This window comes from Neolamprologus brichardi, chromosome 15 (genome assembly GCF_056152115.1).
Source record: "Neolamprologus brichardi isolate AB-2024 chromosome 15, ASM5615211v1, whole genome shotgun sequence".
Lineage (NCBI taxonomy): Eukaryota > Metazoa > Chordata > Actinopteri > Cichliformes > Cichlidae > Neolamprologus > Neolamprologus brichardi.
In genome coordinates, this window is record NC_142118.1 from 39,694,055 (window position 1) to 39,700,464 (window position 6,410).

Here is a 6,410-nt window from a genome sequence, read left to right on the forward strand (position 1 = left end):
GATATTGTAGACATGGTGTGTGCTCAGAAAACTTCAGTGGCTCAGGTAGCATATCTTGATATTCTTATTCAAGAATATTTAGAGTCAAGAAAAGCTCTGTTCCCAGAATGCTACCTGAGACCAAAACACCATTTTCTACGCCATTACCTAGCACTGATTCTGAAATTTGGCCCACTGATAAGATTATGGACAATGCGCTTTGAAAGTAAGCACAGTTATTTCAAGAGGTGTGCCAGAAATCTGAAAAATTTCAAAAACCTCTGCCATACACTCTCTGAAAGACATCAGATGTTTCAAGCCTATCTTGCAGCAGGGTCATTGTGTCAATCTGTCTTGAAAGTCAAAGATGGTTCTCCATTTTGCTTAGTGCAGTACAGTAAAGCCATTCAAGAAGCAGTTCAAATGTTTGACTTTACTGAAACCAATACAAAGGTCACAGTAGAAATGATGTACAAGGGAACACAGTACAAGAAAGGACACTTCCTTGTCACAGGGGGCTCTGACTCTGTTGAGTTTGGTGAAGTAGTTCTCATTTTGATTAAGAATGACAGTGTTTATTTTCTGGTGTCGGTGCACGTGACAGAATACCATTCTCAGTATCATCTGCACTCAGTGAGAAAGGAAAAAGAAAAGATGCAGTGTGTGAACATCATTGACTTAATTGATTTCTATCCATTAACATCTTACATGAAGTATGGGTACCAAATGGTTCCACTGAAACACAGTGTGCTGTCACAATAATGGTGCTGTTAGTTTGGTACTTACGAAACACTGTATAAAAGTGTAGTATCAAGCAAGATCAGCTTCATATTTTAAGACCAAAGGTACCACTTGGTGTAAATTGACCTTTATTCACATTCTTTTATCAGACATCTTGGAAATGGGGGACAGCATAAGGAGTTCCATTACTAAGGTGCTGCCGGACCTGTCTGCCTTAATCCTTGAAATTGTACTGGAGGCACTACAATCATTAGGAGTGGAGACATCTGAGGACTTGCAGTTCATCAGTGAGACTGATCTGAACTCTGTCCTGAAACCAGTTTAGGCAAGAAAACTGCTGGCTGCCTGGAAACAAACCAGTAAGTATTATGATTTCATTGCACAATAGCCATGAAGGGCTTTCTGTTTTTTCTATTATGCTTTGGCCAAGGTCCAAAAAGTACAATTAATCTATTGTTTGTGATATGATGAAATGATGATGAAAGCCTGTGCCTCTCCAAGTAGAAGAGCCTCGACTGAAATTGCAAAAAAACTGGTTGCGATGTATCCCAAGTCACTGCAGGATGTCATAGAGGGGAATGTGGTAGGACAGGGGTACCACTCTTTGGTAAAACAGATTCAGGCACGAATTGAAAATGTGAAGAGGTCTACTTCACCAGTGTTACAGAAGCGCAAACAGGGAGGATCAGATGACACCGATGAAGTGACACCTGAAAAGCGAGCATCTGTTCAAGACACATATGGCTGCATAAAGTGGGACATGAAGTTTTTGCCAGTCAGTGAGACACTGGAAACCCAGCAGGAGAAGAAGAAACGTATGAAGATTCTCAGTGAACATACAAGCTTCAGTCATGAAGAAGTAAAAACTCTAATGAAATGCACCTACTACTCTCAGCGCAAAGCAATGAACAGCGCAGCAGACATGCAAACCCTCAAAGAAGAGTGGCCTTTTTTGTTTCAGGCGATTGGAATGACAGTCCATTTTGAAGAACTTACTGGGGTACCGCTGAAAGAGACTTTCCTCACCAGTCTGGAAAAGAAGGGAAAACGGCTTCTGGACTTTCTGAAAACCACTTGTGCAGACAAGAGCAAGCGTGTCTTGGAGGCTGTCATAAAGCTTCGATGCAGAGGGGACAGTTGAAGGGCTGCTCAGAAGACGTGAAAGATATGATGCTCCTCCTCCTCTCCTATTTTGATGAAAAAGAGGAGACCCTCTTCCACTATGTTGATGAAACATGTCTGGCAAAAGAAGTCCAAGCCTGTGACACCATGTATCATTGTTTGTGGTGAGTTGAAAATCAGTACAGTGTGCACAGAAGTGCACAGAACCTAAGCTAATGCAAGGATACGCTATATTAAATGTCTGCACTTTCACTATTTTAAAACACATTTGAATGGTAAAGGGGGTTTTACAGTTAATTCTTTTACACTTGTATTTCATTCCAAGGATCCTCCTGTTTTGCATCAAGACTGTTCGTGCTCAGCATTGACCACAAAGTTGTAAATGACCAAATAACTGACTTCATCTCTGCAATCTGTCTGATGCTTGGTAGCTACTACTGCCTGAACATCCACTATCCCCTGGAACTTGGCTCCACACTTGAATTTCTTCAGAGGTAATTCTTTTACTTTTCCCTTGCCTTTCCCTTTCTTTCTTTTTTTTCCATTGTATAGTGTTTTATTATGGATTATTGTGTTTATCAAGGTGTTTCTTCAACATTAACCCAGAGAAGGGAACAAAAGTTGAAAAAACTAAGAAGAAGACACTGCATGTGAACCCAAGAGTACTCACCCTCATCGCCGATCTCTCTGATCACGAGTGGCGAGAGACCGTTTAAAGACACTTTGAACAGATCGGTACAGTCAGCTTAACTGTACCTTGACTGGTCAAAGGAGCTTGCAAAGAAAAGCGTCTGGACTTCTTTAAGTTACTTGAAGACGTTTCACCTCTCATCCGAGAGGCTTCTTCAGTTCTAAGGTCAAATGGTGGAGAGTCCCAGATATAACCCTAGTGGGAGTGTCCCCCCACAGAGGGACAAAAGGACCCCCTGATGATCCTCTAATCGCCTGAGCCAAGGTGTGGAACTGGGTGTGGGTCCCAATCAGCCAGAGTTTCAGGTGAGTTCATTGTGAAACCTGGCCCCACCTTATCATGCAAATTCCTGAGGTCAGATGTCCCAGGGTGTGAGTGGGCGTTAAGGCGTCTGGGAAGGGATCTCAAAACTGGATTATAGATGGCAGAGAGTTGGTGTCGTAAACCACCGCCTCTGTTCAAAGATGGTCGCTCACAGTGGACATAGATGGCTTCTTTCACTCCTCTTTCAAACCATCTGTCCTCTCTGTCCAAAATGTGAACATTGGCATCCTCGAAAGAGTGTCCTTTATCCTTAAGATGCAGATAGGATAAGATGTACCTTGACTGGGAACTACTGTGTTGTTTATGTTTTCAGTTATCCCAGCTGATATTGAGTACTGTGCTCTTACCTGATTTCTGTTATCACAGGCATGCTTTTCAGAGGTTTTGACCATATATCTTTAAACAATCCCTCTAACTAGGGATTGTTACTGAGAACTGTACCTTTGATGTTTCAGAGATGTTCTATATTCTATACAACAGAGTTTAAACTATTTGAATTTTGTATTGCCCTAATTAGCAAACAAGTTAAGTGTTGCACTGAACTGTTAACATTGAAATTTAAACAGCACTGTCTGTTACACACATTACTTGACTTTAACTGTTATTATAGCATTTTGTAGCTGTACGTTTCTGCAAAAGTGATGTCACAAGCTTATGTGCTTGTTCAAATTCATGTTTTCCTGAAAATGGTTAATATACATTTGTTAGTTGACTTTAAGTGTAGAGGTTAAGCAGTTTTGGCTTTCTTTTTTCATAATGCCAGGAGAAGCTTTAGATGCTTGTTTTGGCTTTATTTGTTTAAAGCAATATATTTGACTAGCAGCAAGTATGTGGAGGTCAAAATATGTTCAAGACAATAAAAATGTCAGTGAAGGACATCTGAAATTTTGTTGCAGTGGTTTTCTGATGCATTTGTTTTAAGGTTTAAGGGTGGTGGCACAGCTAAGACCCAAGAGTCTCTTTCAAGGTTAGTAAAGTAAACAGATTCAAGAAGATCTTTTACACATTTCTTTGTTGTCTGTCTCTAAATCTTATTTTGTCTTTATTATGATTAAAAAGGTTTGTTTTGTTCCTGCCCTTTTCAGACACTGAATTTGAGCAGAAACCATAAGGATACTCAAAGGACCTGTGACTCTCAGGAAATGGTGAGATTTCAGGTCATAATCTTTTTTTTTTCCATTAAATTCATTTTCCTTTTTCCCTTTACAATATTGCTGTTTTGTTTTTGTAAACAGCATCACATGAGAGGGACAGATGAAACAGTTTCAAGACAATGGCAGGAAAAACATGCTGAAGATTGAAACAAACCTTGGCTGGAAATATTTGGTATGTGTTTTACCGTAAATCAAATTGTTGAAAAACATTCAGCTACACTGCAACACAGGGAAACTTGGTTTGCACTTATTTTGTTACTTTAATTTCTTGTCTCATTATTTTTGTCAGTTATTATTGTTTATGGTGTATGCCCTTCTTGTTTTCTTTCTGAATGCAGAAGGTATCTAGCCAGTCCACAATGAAAGCTTCGTTGCACCCCATGAGTCTTCTGGCAGAAATGATGGCGCCTGTATTCTTTGGTTTCCCTAAACATCACACCCTGCCTGTTTATACGAGGCTCTTCAATTAAGTCTGCACCCAAAGATTCAATAAGAGGTAAGCAGTGTTTTGCTAAAGAAAGATGGACAGGAGACACTAATCTTAATCAGCCGAGCTCAGGTTCATGTCCAGGTGAGCAGTTTCATACGCTATAAAATGTAGATTGAATGATAGGTCTCATCACCATGCATTCAGCCATTAACTTCAAGTTCTCTGATAAATCAATAGGAAACTTAAATACGTTTTCCAACAAATTATCATTGTGATTAGGGCTGCGTTGTCTATGTATCACTTTTACATAAGTAGATTTAAAGGATAACTATTGCTATAACTGTTTTTTTTTTTTTTTTTTACTGTATCGATTTTGACGCGCTCAAATTTATGCCCCGGCCCCCTAGTATTCCCATTCACTGGCTATTGACCACAAAACAAAATCACGGTCAATCTCAAAAACGGCTCGTTTGTCGTAATTATGCTTTTAGATATATGTTTGTTTACAGTAAAAAAAAAAACAAAACAGCCCAGGTTGCATTTTGACAATAGCTATCCTTTAAGAACTGTATAGTTTACACTTAAGAAATCATTTATCATTAGATCTGTTTTTGGCAGCATGTTTTGTTCATTTCTGTGCATTTTGCTCAAGCACTGATCAAACTTTGTCCATTTTTTGCTGCAGAGGGGATCCTGCCAGTCCAAAGTGAACTCCTGATGGACACTGAAGTACTCCTGCAGAGCTTGTATCTTCGACACCATGCACATTAGAAACTCCACTGAGTCCTTTCCTTCACCAAGGCAGGACCCAGTGACTCATTACTGTTGATAGGTCAGGGGCAGGTAATATTTAGTTTCATGTTTATTCATTCCTCCATGGATTACCAGCCATATATATGGACACATGCTGTATTCTCAAGATCTATGCTGTTTTGTAGGAATAGAGAAAATGATATGTTTAGTCTGTTTTCAAATGCTATGTCAAATTTTCTCATTGTTTATCAGTAATATTCACTACCTCGGTTATATATGAGCATCTTTAGATTTTTCTATATTTAGTGGTTGCAAATGTAAAATGTACGGTAAACCATTTATGTTCCTCATATTGTACTGTATTTTTAGCGGTAAAATACCGGCAGCTGTGGTTGCCAGGAATTTACCGTAAAAAAAATTTACCGTTTAGTAATATCGAATACATGAGATAACTCCCGTTGCCTCCAGGAGGGGAAAGGATGAAAAGAGGCGATTTTCCAGCTTCTTGCCTTCCCTATGGTGTGATCTAAGGTTGCAACCAACAACACAGCTCGTAGGAAGCATAGCTGAGACTTCCGTGTGCTTTGTTTGGCCTGGTGTCATGGCGGGAGGGGCCGTGGGCCGTGACAGGACGCTCCTCCGCCCTATAGTAGACAGAGCGTGAGGGAGTGTAAGTTGGGTGATTAAAGTGGTTGGGTCCCATTTTGTTGTATGCAAGAAAGAAGTAGGTAGGTTTCCATGTGTAATTAGTGTGTAAGAATATTGCAGAAGAAGCTTAATGTGTACTTTGTAAACAGGATGAGAAAAAAAGCTGGATGAAGAAGAAAAGATAAATGTCCTTTTTTTCAAGCGTTCTCTCGGCCGGCCGTTTCAGTGCCACGGCCCTCGCTTGGGGGGCAGGGAGACGCGCACTCGCGTTTCCTTTTTGCTTTTTCCTGCTCTTGCCAAGTCCTCCGCCCGCTCTACATCTCTCTTATTACCTTTTATTACCCGAAGAAAATCACAATCACGCTTACACTCATGCCTTTGCCTTTCACCACTTCAAAACTGCGCCTACTTCAATATTACCTTCATTCGCTCTCTTTGCTTTTCGCCTTCCTCACTACACTAAGTACCATTTTTTAACGCTGTGTATTCACTCTTGCTAAGTACATGTGAACAGATCTTGAATAAAAAAAAACAAAACAAAACATACTTTTCTTTTCTGTTTTATTGA

The 6,410-nt window shown here is 40.0% G+C and overlaps 1 long non-coding RNA gene and 1 pseudogene across 2 annotated transcripts; both read left to right on the forward strand.

Moving 5' to 3' along the window:
* Positions 1-1,261: 1,261 nt before the first annotated feature.
* LOC148098651 (uncharacterized) lies at positions 1,262-2,558 on the forward strand (annotated as a pseudogene). The gene is made up of 4 exons (XR_015720756.1): positions 1,262-1,314; positions 1,439-2,006; positions 2,168-2,336; positions 2,426-2,558. The product of XR_015720756.1 is annotated as an uncharacterized LOC148098651 (transcript).
* A 1,542-nt stretch (positions 2,559-4,100) lies between these two features.
* On the forward strand, positions 4,101-5,417 carry LOC102790378 (uncharacterized). Its single transcript, XR_436926.2, has 3 exons — positions 4,101-4,183; positions 4,350-4,507; positions 5,127-5,417. It is a non-coding gene; the product is annotated as an uncharacterized LOC102790378 (long non-coding RNA).
* The last annotated feature ends 993 nt before the right edge of the window (positions 5,418-6,410 follow it).